The 17,597-nt window shown below is 45.2% G+C and overlaps 1 protein-coding gene across 1 annotated transcript in view; it reads right to left on the bottom strand.

Moving 5' to 3' along the window:
* pic (DNA damage-binding protein pic) overlaps nt 1-17,597 on the bottom strand; it is a 118,236-nt gene that overhangs the window by 62,579 nt on the left and 38,060 nt on the right. The gene's annotated exons all lie outside the window — the stretch shown is intronic.

The following is a 17,597-nucleotide window of genomic DNA, read 5'->3' as shown; positions in this document are numbered from 1 at the left end:
TTTCTCACAGCGGGACCTTCAATGAGTTTTCTACCGAGTGCAAAAGGTGCGTCTTATACACCGATGCGACTTTATGTTTTTATTGAAAAAACTGTCTTTTGGAGGGAAGTGCGGCTTATACAAAAGTGCGAGTTATACACAGGAAAATATGGTAGTCCTCAGTTTCTTATGAACTGATTTCAAGCAATCTCTGTGTGGCATGTTGATTTGGTTTATTTGCATATTTCTTGCTCATGCAGCCCATACATATGCTCTTTCATTATTCCTGATCACAATGTGATAGGGGATCTAGCAGAATTTTGTGGTATGTCTGTGTCGTGACCTTTGCTATATTGCGTATGACGCTTACTATCAGTGGTTCAGCAGCATTTTTGGAGCTTAATGCAGTTTGAACACGTAAAGAATCCATGTAGACGATGCCTCTATAGTAAAGTCACTCTTATCAGCAAAAATATTTACTATATCAACGTCTTTGCTATACTGGTTGTTGCTGATGGCAGGGTACTGAGGATGCTGACTAAACACTACAGTGTTGGTTTATAAAAGAAGCACTAAGGAATATCTTATTATCTCTTTTCGTGAAAATGTTTCATTTTTGGCACTCATGTTGTACCCTTTCTATGTCATTCATATCTAATGGAGGTACCACACTTGCATGAATGCGACGTGAATGCAATGCAGCTGCGAATTTAATATGAGTTTGATTCTATATAAAAAGTAAAGCTTTATGTGAACATTTTCTGTTCTCGACTCGTGCATAGCCTTAAAGACTTTGTAAAGTTGGCTTCTCAGTGAAGTCAGATAGACAGTGGCTAAGCCATCTCAAAAGCTGCCGCTAATTGTCTCTGGTATCTACCGTATTAACTCGAATGCAATGCGAGTTATTTTCATAATTTTTAGCTTTCGAAGTCTACCCTCACGTTATAATTGAATACTGTGATTCAGTTGGCCTAAAGCCATGCCGTGGTGCAGCCATATTGAATCCGTCGCCACTCAGTTTCGGTTTCCGCGCTTGTGTGTTGTGTTGGTTTTTATGCCGCATAACCAACTAAGGCTATCATGCGCCAAGAGCAAGGTTAATATATGTTTTGGTTGCAAAAGAGGAAATGGATATGTTAAATACCTATAGTTTGTTTAAAAAGTTTCCTTCTAGGAAATTGAAAACAGATGCTAGGTCTACCAGTGCTCTTTCTCTTAAAAGTAAGGTGGGGTGGAATGGGATGGTACGATTGTAAAATATAGTAAAATGTTTTCTCCATAGTGCCTCAAATTTTGAGCATGTAATTAGAATGTGGTTTACAGTGAGTATCTCGTCGGATTCTTCACAGGTCGGTTTGTTATGTTTCATTAGCAGAAAGTCATGTGTAAGATGCGTATGTCCAATACGAAGACGGCATACTATCACTTCCATAAAACGTCGTTGATGCGTGCTAGATTTGCATTCACCTAGTACAGGCTTTATGAGGCGCAACTTATTATTTTCTTGGTTGTTCCATCTGGACTGCCATTTATCCATCTCTCTATGTTTTATTAATTTCAAGCAATCTCTGTGGCATGTTTACTTTCTGAATCAATTTGTTGCGGGCAAGTGCAGCACATTTGTCTGCTCTTTCATTCCCGTCGATGCCTATGTGACATGGGACCCAACAGAACACTATGCCCTTGTGTCAGTATCATTTTCACATTATTTATTATGTCACCAAGTGGAGGCATAGCAGCATTTCTATGATTTAAAGCCATGAGTACGCTCAACGAATCGGTGTAGATGACACTGTTCTCAATGCCTTCATTCACTATTCTTTCTACAGCTGTCAGGATAGCATAGGATTCAGCTGTAAAGATTGATGCGCACTGAGGAAGCCCAATTATTTGTTCCTAGTTCTCTTCCACTACGGCACAGCCAACATAAGTAGAAGTTTTTGATCCATATTTATAAATCTCTGTATATTTACTGTACTTTTCTTAGATTGTGCAAAATTCTTGTATTATATGCTCTTTAGGAGTTTGGCTTTTATTGAAGTGTGTTAGAGTGAGATCACAGACTGCTGGAAGTTTGTACCATGGAGGCAGGGGGCTGTTTTTTGGTGCAGTATCGGGCAAGGTGTCCAGAATTTCTAGCTCACTGCAAATGTCTTCGAAACGCATTATTAGTGGCCTTGCTGCTTCTGGTTTATTTGTGAAAATTATTTGTGAGCGGCATGTTGAAACTATTGGATAGCAGAGGTGTTTTTTCTGTGACCTTATTCTAAGGACATAAGCACACGTGAGTAAAGCCCTTCTATTTTTCAATGGAGGCTCATTTGTCTCCACATACAGACTATCAACAGGGGATGCTATGTAAGCGCCACAAGAAAGGCGCAAACCTAAGTTATGTACTGGGTCCAATTTCTTTAGATATGACGGTCTAGCTGACCCGTAGACAATGGACACGTAGTCCAAGCTAGACCGCACAACAGATCGATATATATATATATGTAGAAGACATGCCCTATCAGACACCCAGTGTTTCCAGGACAAAACTTTCAGTATGTTTAGAGATTTCATGGCTTTCCTTTTTAGAATGTTTATGTGAGACAGAAATGTCAGTTTTCTGTCGAACGTTACACCCAAAAATTTATGTTCGCTCTTTACTGGTAACTCAATCCCATTTAGGTGTAGGTTGGGACTGATCGGTATACCTCGTTTCAGCGAGAACATTACTGCCAGTCTTCTGTAGGGAAAATTTGAACCCATTTTTATCAGCCCATGAGGCTAGTTTATTTAGTGTTAATTGTACTTGTCTTAAACATATCTATATGTTTGAGGATGTGCAGGCTATTTGAAGGTCGTCGACATACAGCGAGAACATAATGAATTTTGGGATTACCTTGCTAATCGAATTCATTTTAACGATAAACAAAGTTGTGCTTAAAATAACCCCTGAGGTACCCCATTTTCTTGAATAAAGTTCCTTGAGAAGGTGGTATCGAGACATACTTGAAATGAACGACCTGATAGAAAGTCCTTCAGAACATTGAGCATCCGGCCCCGGATGCCCAAATCTGCTATGTCGCGTAGGATCCCGAACCTCCAAGTCGTGTCGTATGCATTTTCCATGTTAAAGAAAACAGCCAGGCAATTTTGTTTATGTATGAAAGCTTCCCTGACAGTATTTTCAAGACGCACTAAGTGATCGGTCATTGCGCATCCTTTTCTAAAACCATACTGATGAACATTAAGAAGTTTATGAGATTCTAAGATGAAGGTTAGCCGGATGTTTAAGACACTTTCAAAACATTTTGCTAAACAAATGGTCAGAGCTATAGGCCTGTAACTGCCAGCTGAGGTCGGCGGCTTTCCCGGTTTTAGAAACGAAACAATAACAGCTTGTTTCCAAGCCTCTGGGAGTTTGCCCAGAGTCCAAATTTGGTTAAAGAAATTCACAAGTGCCTCTACAGAGAATTCAAATAAATGAGCCAGCATTTTATAATGGATTTCGTTAGGGCCAGGCGCAGTTTGTTTTCCAGCAGCTAGGACATTCTTTACTTCTTGGAGTGTAATAAAACTATTATATGATTAATTTCTGCCAGTCCTTGTTCGAAGTTTTTGTTTCTCAGCTATGTTTTTGTATTTTAAGACTGTTTCTGTGTAGTGTGACGAACTTGAAACGTGTGTGAAATGTTCGCTTAGTATGTTGGCCTGTTCTTCTATGCTAGTCTGAACACCAGGGGCTGTGAGAATGGGAATTGTAAAGGGGGAAAAGTTTCCACTGAGTTTATGAACTTGTTCCCACATTTTCTTTGACGTCATTGAGCTATTTATTGGCGTGGCAGCGAACGCGTCGGTTAGATGGTATCCTCGAGGCACTGCAGATGAAGTTATGTGATGTTAGGAAGATAGTGAGAGACCGAAAAGCGTGGCGTGACATGGTCCATAGGGTCACGAAGAGTCGGACACGACTGAACGACTAAACTGAACTGAACTGAACTTCTGTCAAGATTCTTTTTTGGAGTTGCAACGGATGTATCAAGCTTTAGCTTTGGCCTTTTTAAAAGCTGTAAAATTTTCGTGTGTAGGGTACCTTCGGGAAACACCCCATGCTTTATTTTGTCGCTTTTTGGCCTCCTTACATTCCCGAAACCACAGCATCTTGTGTTTTTGTCTCACCACCCCTAAGGACTGTGGAATGGCGAGGTGTGCGGCAGTGATAATGCATGTCGTGAACAACTCATTTAGTTTGTCGACACTAAGGGCACCTGAGAAAAGTGTTTCTAAATTTGCCTCTACTTTAAAAACCTCCCAATCTGCCAAGTGAAGTTTCCACCGTTTCGGTTTGGTCGGCATAACTGATGGTGAGAATGATAAGCTGATTGTTGCTGGTAGGTGGTCGCTACTATATGGGTTGTTCAGAACATTCCATTTAAAATCATTACAAAGGGAAGGTGAACTAAAAGCCAAATCTAAAAAACTTATTTTTCCTGACCTTGATGAGCAGTATGTGTGGGCTTACAGGAGTTCAACAAGCAAATGTCTGAACTAAGAATAAAATCCTCAATAAGCTGTCCACGTGTGTCGCTTTTTTCACTTCCCCACAAAGGAGAGTGTGCATTAAAATCTCCTACTACTAGCTAGGGCTCTGGTAGTTGGCTAAAAAGGTTTTTTAAATCATGGAGAGTTACTTTAAAATTTGGCTCAAGATAGACAGAACACACACTAAGAGTTTTAAAGGCAATTATTGTGGCTGCTACAGCTTCTAAGGGAGTGTTTAATTTCAGTTCTTGAGCTAGAACTCCGCTTTGCAATATGATGGCCGCACTGCCCGAAAGCTTGCTTGCTTGCTCTCGATCTCGGCGGAAAACCTGATATTTTTTCAGTATATCTGTGTGCTTGGAACCTAAATTTGTTTCCTGTATACACAGTGCAACTGGCGAGACTGTATCTAGGATGTCTTTTATGTCATTAATATTCTTTAAAAGTCCTCTACAGTTCCACTGTACCAGGAATGCCATCTTATTTTGTTGAATGCTGGAAAACTAAGTTAGGTTTTTTTCAGGGCCCGTGATTCGGGCCTTGTCTGTTTTGGTTCGTTCCAAGGAGCTCCGCCGTCTCTGTGACGAAGGCGGCAAAGAGTTGTCCTGGCCTGTGTCCATAACCTCTTCTGGGGTGCTGGACGAACGTGCCAGAGGCACGTGTTCTTTCTTTTTGGGCAGAGGTCTTGTGGCCCGCCGACCCTGAGGGACGTGTAGCCTGTTTTGGGGGTGGTGGAGGAGCGTGAGCTGCTTCCACCGGGGCAGGTGATGGCACTACCCCAGCCTCGTTTGAGGCCTGGGTAGGTGCCGAAGGCCGTTGTAGTGCCCCGCCCTGTCGCACCACATCGGCGAGATTTGGTTTCGCTGTGAACTGAAATGTGTTCGTGGTTTTGTTGTACTGGGTACGTGCCTCTTTGTATGCGATGTTCTTTGTTGTTTTGTTGTTTTCAGTGTTATGATCTGCTTTTCTTCTTTCCATTTTTGGCAGGATCGAGAGTATACAGGGTGATCCCCCTCACAGTTTGCACAGCATGGGTCTACAGTACAGTTGTCAGAGTTGTGGTTGTTCGCAGCACATTTCGCACAAGTTTTGCGGCCACGGCAACTTTGCGAACCATGGCCATATTTCTGGCAGTTGAAGCATCTCCTCGGATTCGAAATGTACGGTCGGACGTTTATGTTCATGTATCCGACTTCGATTGACTCTGGGAGGGTGCAGCTATCGAAAGTCAGAACCAGATGTTTTGTAGGGATCTCATTATCATCCTTTCAGATTTTTATTCTATGAACAGCTATATCGTTTTCGTCTGCTAGTCCTTCTGCCATTTCATTTTCAGTGAGAGCAATGAAGTCTATTTCAGATATTACTCCTTTTACAATGTTCAAGGATCGGTGGGGAGTGATGGCGACGGGGATGTCTCCAAGTGACACAATGTTTTTCAGGTTGGAGGACTGGCACTTGGTTTGTACTTCTAGCAAGAGGTCACCATTTGCAAGTTTTGATACTTTGTATCCAGGGCCCAGGTTTTTTGTGAAACACTTTGACACAATGAAAGGGGAGATTTTTCGAGCAGGTTTTTCAAGTTCCTCACTATGTACGACGTGAAACTTTGGGAACGACTTTCGTTTTCACAAAGAAATGGCTTGTAGCATCGGTCTGCCCTCTTTTGTTTGGGATAAAAAATCCATGAAAGGGTTTGTGTTTTCGGTAGTTGTGCCTGCCACCCACCATGGAGCCCAACGAGGGGACGAGACAAACTTGCAAGAAGTCCTGCCCACGCCAGTAGTACACCGCTACTATAACTAAATATAGGCAACTCAGGGTAGCTACTACACAAGGTTGACCCTCGCCGCCAAGAAAAAAAAGGAAAAACAAGAAATGAGGAGGAGACAGGACAGTGCATCTTTCACAGTGGATTAGCATAATTACTTCTGTTATCACATTTCACATGATGGCAATGTGCCATGAACAGTACGACGCTTACTTCAACAATGCTATTTTGATAGAAGAAATCAAAAATTCTGCGGCAGCTCGATGGTTAGGCGTTAACTAATCTACTATACATGGGTGGCGGATGCAGCAGGAGGAGATTTTTAAATGTGAGCCTGACCGCAAAGGCTTCCGACAACATCGTATGGGAGGACGAGAGTGAAAAGGAAGACTCGGTTACCAAGAATTCGGCCTCCGATGACAACGATGATTGAGCATTTCTGATGAGACCTCAAGGGCCATATGTCTTAATTTGCCTGGTGTAGATTGGGATGCACGTGTTCCAGGGACTATGGACCGGTCTCATTGTGACACCATGTTAGAGATTATGACTAAGTACGGCCTCATTCAGACGGTCCAGAAACGCACCCGAACGCAAGGAAACTGTAATTCGTTGTTGGATCAAATATTTTTGTCAGGAGAAGCTTTTGATTACAAAATAGATATTTACGGTGGAATTTCAGACCATAAAATTGTACTTGCTGCTATAAATATTAACAAAAAATGTACCTCTAAACAGAAGACTGTAAACATTTACAGTTTCTATGCAGCTGACGACACTTCAGTTATTGACTACTTGGGATCTGTCTTCGATGCAATGCCACAAGATGATAGTGTAGAGAGCCTGTGGCAATATTTTATCTCAACAGTGAGGCATTGTTTGAAAAAGTTTATTCCACTAAAAAGAAAATGGTTTCGAAAACAAAATCCGTGGATGACGTGAAATATTATTCCCTTAAAACGTTGCCTGCAACATGTTCGTAAAAAGAAACCCAGACGTGACAGTGTGGTTGCAACTCTCAGTGCGCAAGTGCGAAAGGAATTGAAGAAAGCCAAAACGCATTTCCTTTCTACCACACTGGCAGAGTACAGTTGAACCTGGATGTAACGAACCTATATAACGAATTCCTGAATTTAACGAAGTTTTTAAATTCCCCAAAGCCACACCTATTGAAGCCAATGTATTTTCGACCTCTACGTAACGAAGGCATTGCGGCGGTCAACCTTGATGTAACAAACTCGCGAAGCTGATCAGCCATTAGCTTTTACTAAAAATTTGGCCGAAGAAATGCATTTTAGTGAATATTTTAGTGAATTTAGTGAATATTAGAACTCTAAGAAGCCAGCAACTTCGTGAGCGCCTGTAATCACAGAAATTAAGCAAAACTGGTGATGATGATAGTACAGTCGAACCCGGTTATATCGAACTCGGATATATCGAATTTTGGTTATATCGAACTCACGGAATATCCCCTTGAAAATCCCATGTAAAAGTATAGGAAAGCCGCGTCATATAGCGAACTCAATTTTACCGGTCGTTCGATAGATCGAACTCCGCACCACGCACTGGAAAGTGTGCCTTCCCCAAAGACGATCGCATCACCCTTGGCCGTTTGCCGCATGACGTTTTCAAGCCACGCGCGGAAGGAATGAGAGGGGACAGTTCTGGACAGCGCCGCGCCCCTTCCCCACAGGCGCGCGCATCTGCAGTTATCGTTTCTCGCGCGCCAACACATGACGTTTGCAAGCCATGTGCGTGGGTCTGCTCATTCTTTTGCCGAGCTATCTCTCTCCTACAGCACGCGCTACGCATGCGCCAAGCCAGCTCAGCCCGTTTTCAGACAGACGTCGGACGCTTTCTCCAGCGTGTTGCGAACCCTCTGCCTGCAGCGGCTGACGTGGCTATGGCGCCTGCGAACGTTAAAGGGCCACTGTCCAGGGAAGGCCCTTTTGAGCAAAGGAGCCCAGTGTTTCGATCAGGTACCGGAGATAGTTTGTGCGAAATGCTACAGTGACACGCGCGCCGCAAAGCATCGAAAATACAATTCAAAGCTCTCTCATGCTCTCCTTTGGGAAGCCAGCTCCCCCTTTTCCTGCGCTGGCCCGACGGGCCACAGTAATGACGTACGTACCGCGAACGAAGTCCATTGGTCCATCTCGCTGACTGACGGGAGAAGGATGGGTGTCTACCGCTCGCTGCGCGCTTTTCCCTCGCCACGGCCAGACTGAATCCAGCGGAGCGCGCTCCCTCGGCCGGTTTTTTTTTTTTTTTTTTTTTTTTTTTCCGCGCTCGCAGAGTGCCACGCCCCACCTCCCGCCAAGCGCGGGGGAGGAAGGGGAATTTGTCTTGCGGAGGCTAGACGACCTCGGGCAGGAGAGTGAAAAACCTTTGCGAGGGAACGGAAGCAGAGAAGCATGACAGAATCGGGTGATTGCGGTGGCTGTAACTGCGTTATTAGTCACTCTTTTCAAAAACATTTTGCGGCCTTGCATTCTAGGGGCGAAGTCTCACAGTCACCGAGGAAAAAAATATTTTCGACCGGAGGGTGGACAGTGGGCCTTTAAGAAGCGGCAGCTCTCTATGTTTTTCTTTTTTTTTTTTTTGCGAGCCATCCTTTCTTATCGTTGTGCTGTACGCGCGACGTAGCGTAAGATATGGCGGCTGCGGACGTTAAGAAGCGGCAGGCCTTTTTTTCTTTTTTTTTTTTGCGGGAGCCGTTTATCTTTGCATGTATGAATCAACGGAAGCACGCGGTCTGCTGCTGCGTTCTGCTGCTGCGTTCATGACGCCCGCTCCAAGCGCGGCGTGATAAATCGAACCAGGCTTGTGCAATCAAGCCATCACGGGCACTCTGCCAAGTTCGCTCCCCGCCACTGGAGGAGCTATAAAAAGATAAACGCGCCCTGGCGTTATCGCTGCGCAGCATCTTGGCACGCTGCCAAGAAATGAGCTGTGGATGCGACGACCGAAACGGAGTGACGCGCGCCATCCACATGCAAGCGAAAACGCTCGCGATTTCTGCCGCAGCGGCACAGAAACCTTGTATTGAGCTGTCAGTGTTTGCTCGAGCGGCAAGAGGGACGCAGTTCCAACAAGTTCGAAATTTTTCGCTCTGTCGCTGCCGCTCGTCGCTGAGATCGCTCAGTCGCTTGCATGTGAGCGAGCTGATCTTAACGCATTTTTTTTTTTTTCAAATTCTCGGGTGCAAAAGTGGAGGGTGGGTTCATTATGCGAGTGGGTTAATTATGCGACACATGCGGTATCGTTTTTTGGCATCGTAAGTGCCTTCACAAGCTGATTTCTGTATATCGAATTATCGATATATCGAACTATTCGCGATCCCCTTCGAGTTCGATATACCCGGGTTCGACTGTATTAAAGCCCCTTGATACTTGGAAAGTTACGCCAACGATTGAACTTTGCCGCCGCCGCGCTACCTCCTCGCCTCCTCCTCGCCCCTTGCGCGCCCCTTCGCTGAAGGCCGGCTCTCCGCCCGATTTCCTGAGCGACGATTGGTCTCCCTGCCGTTGCCATTGGAAACCGACGCGCGTCCGGCGTTTTCCTTGTGTTTTATTTTTCCTTCGCGCCATTTTTCCCCCAGTCTCTGCGAGCGAATATTGCGCGCTGTGCTTTTATTGCAGCGTGCAAGCTCTATGCCGTGCTGTTGCGCGTACAACTGCAGCAAGCGACCTGAAGATGGTTATGCGGTATTCATGATATCTCAAGGCAAGCGTGACGGCTTGCGCACGAGTCAATGGATTCACAAGATTAGTCGAAAGACGTTTATTCCTAGAAACAACAGAGTTGTTTACGACGTCGAGTGCCTTTCTCACTCCCCGTAATAACACGTCACCTGACGCTGCGTTTTTATTCCTGCTTGCTGCTCAATATTTTTGCGGCGGCAGCATGTTCATTGTATAAAAATAAGGTTGTCCTCTGCAGCATGCTGAATATTCTGCGAGGCTCCAAGGCTCCATCATTTAACACGCTTCGACTTCTGTACAGTGAGAAACAGGGCGCTATAATCTGATTTTTGCTGTCAGAAATAACTGGAAAATTACAGTCTCTCGATTGCATTTGTCGCGATTATGCTAGGATCCCTGGCCCCCTTCACTAAAAATCAAAATTCGGGCTTGTAGAGGAGCTAGCCTTTCCAGCTTTTACTTGTAGTGTGCGTCGGTTACTCGGGAGCATTGAATGCTGGCCCTGAAAAACTCTTTGGCAAGTAAACCCGAGGTATTGCGGGTAATCTGCACTAGTTAGGTCGTATGGCATTTTTTTTTTTTCAATTCTTGAATGTGTCTTGCCATGCTTCGACGCACGCGTGGGTTAAAAAATATGCGTTCGTTTTATCAGGGATACGGCCAATGTGCAGGAGGTGTTCATATGATCACACACGCTTCACTTTGACCATGACTACAAGGCGTTGGCAGGTTACCTTCGCTTTGAAAGCTGGAGCTCTAAAAGCGCGATTCCGCGTATTCATTTATTGCGAGAAAAGTTATCCCATCGATGTCAAATCAGCCGGAATCATTGCATCAATTTTCTGTATTTACGATACTTAAACAATCAATGATGATTATAGTTATTATGTAAAAATAGGGGAACATTTTGCGAGCAACAATTCTTAACACTGTAACATATTACTCATTTCAATTGTATGCAAGATTTTTTTTTTTACCTAGCCTGAGTAATTATCTCATCGCTCTATGTTCTAGCTACATTTCACTGAAGACCAGTTTGAGCCGCCAATATTACACGAACTCGAAAAAAAAACAGACCAAACGCAGTTCCATCAATTTTCTCTCACCGACCTGTCCTGAAGTAAAGGAAGCCTCCTCGACAGAGACATGAACCTCGCGCTGATAGTAGTCAGTTATTTCTGTGGCTTGCTCTTTTCTCACCTCCATTTATGAGAAAACAAGAAAGTATAAGAATTAAAAGTCAATGTATAGTTGTCTCGTCAGATATTATGAGATAATAGAGATATGACTGACAACGTAAGTCAATGAAAATTGAAGTATATCAATGGGTCATGGGACGGCATCAGATTAAATAGTGATGGTTATGAATAGTGATAGGTAATGATGGTGACTGTTACGGATAATAATAGTAAATTATAGTAATAGGCCCGGATAGTGAGGTGATAGTGTTCGTTGCGGATAGTGACAGTTACGATAGGTCTCTGGCATTAGTAGATATAGTGATAGATAGGATAGCGATAGTTAATGAATTGGCAGTTATATGCTTTCTCATTTCCGCACGTTGAAGACCTATGTGCACCTTGTAATTTTTTTATTTGATTGTTGCGTTCAATGAAATCAAGCTCTTTTACACAGCGCATGAGACCACAGCATGCTTGCCCCAGAACTTCAGTGTATCGGCAATAGGGCCCACCACTTCTCCCAGTGTACCCTGCTGTCTTTTAACCACACGCGGTCAGTGAGGGGCCACGTACTCATAAAATTATTTAATTCCTCCATCAGCATCATATCAAGACTGCCGTGGCAAAACTGTTCCTTGCCTCGAAGCAGCAAGGAACAGCTCAAAATTTGATTTTATACAAAATTAACTAATGAACGCAGATTATCGCGGATCGCTAACTAGCACAGTGCCATTACACTTGGCCTAAGCTTTCCAACGGTATACGGTTCGGTGTTGCAGCTAAAATTTAGATTTTAATTGCAATTTACTATCAATTAATTTGGCCCAGTAATTGATTGAAATACATGTACAATTAACCAATAATCCAATCTCATGGTTGATCACGTGACATATACTATGCTTAGAGAGATAGCTTGACAGTAGCGAAATAGACTAAGTCCTGCTTTAACCTTGTCTAATCTTGAAGCTCAAAGCACCAGCCTGGATCGTTTTCTGAAGTTTTACCGCGGTGACAGATTTCACGCTCTAAAAAAAACAAACATAAAGTCAGAGGTAGTACTAGATTAAGTGCACAAAGTAAAACCTTATCATGAGACTTAAAAAGTGTCTGCAGCACAGAACTCGCCTGAAAGCTTTGTTTATCAGCATTCCCCATTCAAACAGTTCTAAGAAGAAAGCAATCAATTCATGAACTTTACTATAGGCATTCTCAATGCTTTTCTCGCAATTTTTCAAAAATTTTGTGCACTCCTGGAGCGCAGACCTGGCCCAAAAGCTCGCGCTTCACTCGCTGCTGCGGCCGGCCGGCGGGCATCAGGGGGAAAAAGCGTGTCGTGCGCAGCGCTCGCCGCCGCCGCGCGAGGAGAATCGAGGAGGAAAGTGCGGCGCGGAGGAGAGTGTCGTTACTTTCAAATTATCAAGGGACTTTAGACTGTATTACCTTCTAGCGCCGCTCCGTGGCTAACGCAGCAGCCTCCTCAGGCATTGGTAGTGTAGTGCAATACCAGGTGGCATTAGTGGCTGCAGTTGATTTCTTTGTTGGTACTATACGTGCGTGTAGCACATGCAATTTTTGCGCACGTTGTGCATTCGCCATTCTGTCTGTTGTTCTACGTCTCGTGTGTCTGCGGATTTGCAGCGTTGGTTCGCCAGACGTGTTTCGGAAGTGTTAGGCCAGCCTTTCTGCTTGTATCCGTTGGGCTCCGCTTGTATCTGCGGCGTCAGTTCGTCGTGATGAGTTAAACGGCCAGAAAACGAAAAATTTTGTCATTTCAAAACAAACGCTATTTTAAATGCAGTCTCCGCAGGCGAGAAGAAGAATGACGTCGCAGCTCGTTTCAACATCCCAGCGCGCACCCCGTCAACAATTTTGAGTGTGGAAGAGAAGATTCAGTGGAGTTGGGAACAAAGGCAAAGAAAAGATTGAAACTGTCAACATATGATGTAGACAAGGCAGTGTTCACGTGGTTTTTGGACACGCGAGCCAAGAATGTGCTCGTAAGCGGAGCGATATTACAACAGAAGGTGAAGGATTTTGCGTGCATTTTGGGCCATGATGACTTCAAAGTAAGCAACGAGTGGCTACAAGGTTTCAAGAGCCGGCACAATGTCATCGGGAAAGTAATCTGCGGTGAATTTGCCTCTGCAGACAGCGATGCTGCTGCTTCATGGGTGGCTGATACGCTTCCTGGAATACTGAATCGCTTCGATAATGCCGGTGAGACGTCTCGGCTCTCTTTTATCAGATGCTTCCGGGCTGCACGCTAGCACGGAGATGACTGCCGCGGCGGAAAGCAGAGCAAACTCCGCGTAACAATTCTACTGTGCACCAACCTCGACAGCACTAACAAGCGAGTCCCGCTAGTTGTTGGAAAAAGTGCCCGCCCCAGGTGCTTTAAGGGGATGAAGCGCATGCCTGTGAAATACACGGTGAACACTAAAGTGTGGATGACTCGGGCAATATTTTCTGAATGGCTGAAAGACTTCAACCAGGATGTCAAGCGGCTAGGCCGTCAAGTTTGCCTACTTCTGAACAATTGCACTGCACACCATGTTCAAAGCCTGCAGCTGTCTCACATTGAACTGCACTACTTCCTGGCTAATTGCACATCACTAATACAGCCGCTGGACAAAGGAATATTCAGCAGTTTTAAATGCTGTTACCGGCGCCGACTGATACAGAAGCTTCTTCTGAACATCCGTCTGGAACGTGAGCTGAAGATCGATCAGTCAGTTGAAATGCTTGCTGCCTCCTGGCAAGAAGTCACGGCTATTAGGAAGTACTTTATGAAGGCAGGGATTACAAAAAACGCACAGGCTGGTACCGACGACGAGGAAAAAGAGACTTCAGCTTCATCCGATGTGGCTGAAGTGTGGGATGAGCTACGCAGCAAATGTGGTGTCCCCGACGACGTCGACCTGAGCAACTTTTTGTTTGCCGACAACGCCGCTGTAGCTACAGAAGAAATGAATGATGAGGCACTCGCCGAAAGTGTGCAAAATCCCGATGTCTGTGATGATGGTTCCTGTGAGCCAGATCGGTGTGACGTGCCCACCGCGAAGGAGGTGATGAACGCAATCAACGTATTGCGCCGTTTCATCGGCTTGCGCTATGACGAAGGAGCATTACATGATTTAGCTTCATTAGAGTGCCGTGTTGTGCCTTCGCTCACGCGAAAACAAGCAGAGATTACGCAGTTTTTTACTGTAAAATAAATGCCTGAAGGGTGTGTTCCCCTTCACTGATATCTGTAGCCTTTCGGTTTCTTTTCTGCATTATTCATGCGAGCCTTCATACAAAACCTGCATGTAACGAAAAATTGCGAATTTTTGTCAACTTCGTTATACAGTCAAAGCTCGTTATAATGAACACGCATATAACTAATTATTGAATATATCGAACTCTTTTGAAATATTTTTGTCAAACACATGTATTTTTAACTTCCCATGGCGAACGTGGTTCGCCATGAAACGGATATAACGACCTTCGCAACGCCAAGCACTACCTCACTTTAATAACAGGAGGCAGGCTTTGTTGCACTACAAGTGTGTTGTGCGGCGCAGCAAACATTCAGGACTACCTCGCAGGCGCTGACAGTGCCACAAATGCTACGTCGGCATTGAGAGTTGTCAGCCAAAGAAATCGTTTGCATCTCACAATCGCTGACAGCGCCTCTTTAGCAGTGGCGTGATCGAATGTTGCTTTTGCCCTTTAGTGTTAGCAGCGGCGTGGCCGTCGTAGCGTTCTGTGGAGGCTGCGTCGGTGGTCGTGCTGGTGTGCGTAAGTGCTGTGGCGGTGAACGTGAAAAAAAGAGCAGCACTGATGTTAAAGACCAAGCTCGAGATATCGTATATACGCGTGTAATGGCCTCACTTTTCTTGCCGAGATTGGGGTGAAAATCAGGGGGTGCGGTGATTACATGAGAAAAAAAGACAGCGAAAAAAATTATTTGCGGTGGTACCTGCATTTATTATTGTCAAAAAACTCCTCGTCCTCCTCTGCTAAACTCGTTGGGATTTCAGGCTCGTCCCGTGTCCAAAACATCACTCCTCGTCGTCGTCCTCCTCCTCCTCCAAACTCGTCGGCACTGCAGACTCGTTTTCCTGAGGGCATCTTCTTGGGAGCACCATCATCGTACACATTTTTCGTCAACGCCGAACTTTCGTCCAGCCGCTCTTTTTCCTTCTTCTTTCGCGTAGTGAATCACTTTCAGCTTAAAGTGAGCGGTATAACTAACATATTTTCCCATCGAGAAAAAAGAAAGTCTTCAGCTCACGAGCGCAGAACAAATCAGGGCAGCGATGCGTTCCGATTGCGAGATCGCACGTGATATGCTTCGGGCGATCGAGGAAATGGCTGTAAAACGGAGGAGCGAACAGACTTTGATTGGATTGGATTGGATTTGCTGGCCTCATCCTTTGTAACGGGCGGGCATTGCTGCGGCTAGGAGCGCCCCCTTTGTAACGGAGGTGGTGGCCGCTGCCCACATGCTCGACTTTTTTTTCCTCAAATATTTTGTTCTTAATTCTTATTGGCAATTCTACTTCTAACCTTACGCTTCATTTTGGCTTTCACTTGATTTTTGGGCCCCACCTGGCGGCAGTAACCACTAAACGTTCCGTATTTCTTGCACCGCACAGTAGACTGCACTGCCCAACTTCCTGAAATTCATGGTGCGGCTTTTACTCGGGAAATTTTTAAAGTTTTTTTTCCCTATTTTCTTTCTAAAGTTCGGGGTGCGGCCATTACACGCATGTATACGGTAATTAAACGTGTTGAGAACGATGAAAAGTGAGTTCTTGCGGACTTATTTGGCATAACAAAGAGCACTTTGAATACCATTCTGAAGAACAAAGCTGTCATCAAGGCACAAGCACAAGAGACTACGCGGACAAGTGCACAGGTCTTCGGCCCCCTGCATTCAGCGACGTGGAGAATAAGCGCTCTACAAATGGTTTTTTGGATGTCAGAGCTCGAAACATACCGGTGTCAGGACCGATGTTTCAACAAAAAGCAAAAGACTTTGCCTGTATCCTCGATGCCGAAAACTTCGTCGCCAGCTCCGGATGGCTGCAAAGGTTCAAGGCATGCTATGATATCGTAGGCAAAACGATCTCTGGCGAAAGTGAGACGGTTAACTGCGAGACCATCAGAAAGTGGTTGGACGAGGAGTGGCAGCAAATCCTTACAAGATATCAGCCTAAAGACATCTTTAATGTGGATGAAACGGGCCTATTTTGGCAGATGCTACCCAGGCATACCCTTGACGCGCATGGAGGGCCGTGCCATGGCGGGAAGCAAAGAAAGGCCCGGATCACTGTTTTGCTTGCCACCAACATGGACGGCACTGCGAAGCTGCGACCCTTTGTCGTCAAGAGATTTAAAACCCCCGAGATGCATGAAAGGGGGCCGCATACTCCCCGTAGGATATGCTTCTAACAAGAAATAATGACGCGTGAACTTTTCGCGAAGTGGCTGCATGCTTGGTACTGCGAGCTTGGGCGCAAGGGTCGCAAAGTGTGCATCCTCATTGATAACTGTACCGCACACAACACAGATGTAGCACTCAATAACATTGAAGTTCGCTTTCTTCCGCCTAACTCTACAGCCAAGCTGCAGCCTTTACACCAGGGCGTCATCAGAGCCTTCAAGACAGTTTACAAGAGGAGACTGATTGACACTCTTCTCGTGAAGTTTCGTATGAAGCAGGACTCGAAGATCGACTTGCTGGGAGAATTAAAGCGGCATGGGACAACGTGAAAGGCGAAACGATTGCCAACTGCTTTCAGCGCGCAGGTTTTGTTCCAGCAGAGGCCCGTGTATCAAGTGACAATGGTGACGATCCCGACGAAGCAGAAGTGGAGCTCCGCGAGCTCGATGAGGCCTGGAACGATTTTTCGCATCTTGTTGGTGACATGCCCACAACAATGACTGTAGAAGACTTTGTAGGTGGCGACGACATCGCAGTGACCACGGCTGTACTGACGGACGCTGAAATCGCTGCGGAAGTCTCTGAACATCCCGCAGACGAAGCTCAGGCTGACCCTGCAGACGATGAGAACACTCTGACTTCACAAGAAGCGCTTGCTGCATTGGATTTACTGCGCCGCTACTGCAGTGCTATTGAGGACATTGGGTTTGCCCTTGTTGAGTGTTTGCAAACTGTAGAACAGGGCGTGATATGGAACGCGATCAACACAAAAAATGAAAGGTGGCTTAGCTCTGCTATGCCTGGATATACGTAGCGAAAAGCAGTGACTACCTCGGGATCAGAAGAAGTTAATTTCTCCAGTCTTCTGCGCCATTCTCCAGCAGCAAAACTCTCCTTGGCTTCCATGTCTAGCGCGTCTAAGTTCACCAGCGTTCTATAATTTGTTTACAGGAAAGGAAAGGTGCAGCATCTGTCACTCGCAGAAGGCAAGCGCCGGCCGG

The sequence above is a fragment of the Amblyomma maculatum genome, chromosome 4 (assembly GCF_055883805.1).
Source record: "Amblyomma maculatum isolate TAMU_Amacu chromosome 4, ASM5588380v1, whole genome shotgun sequence".
Lineage (NCBI taxonomy): Eukaryota > Metazoa > Arthropoda > Arachnida > Ixodida > Ixodidae > Amblyomma > Amblyomma maculatum.
The sequence above is the reverse complement of the archived record's forward strand: the minus strand, read 5'-3'. Positions and strand labels throughout refer to the sequence as shown.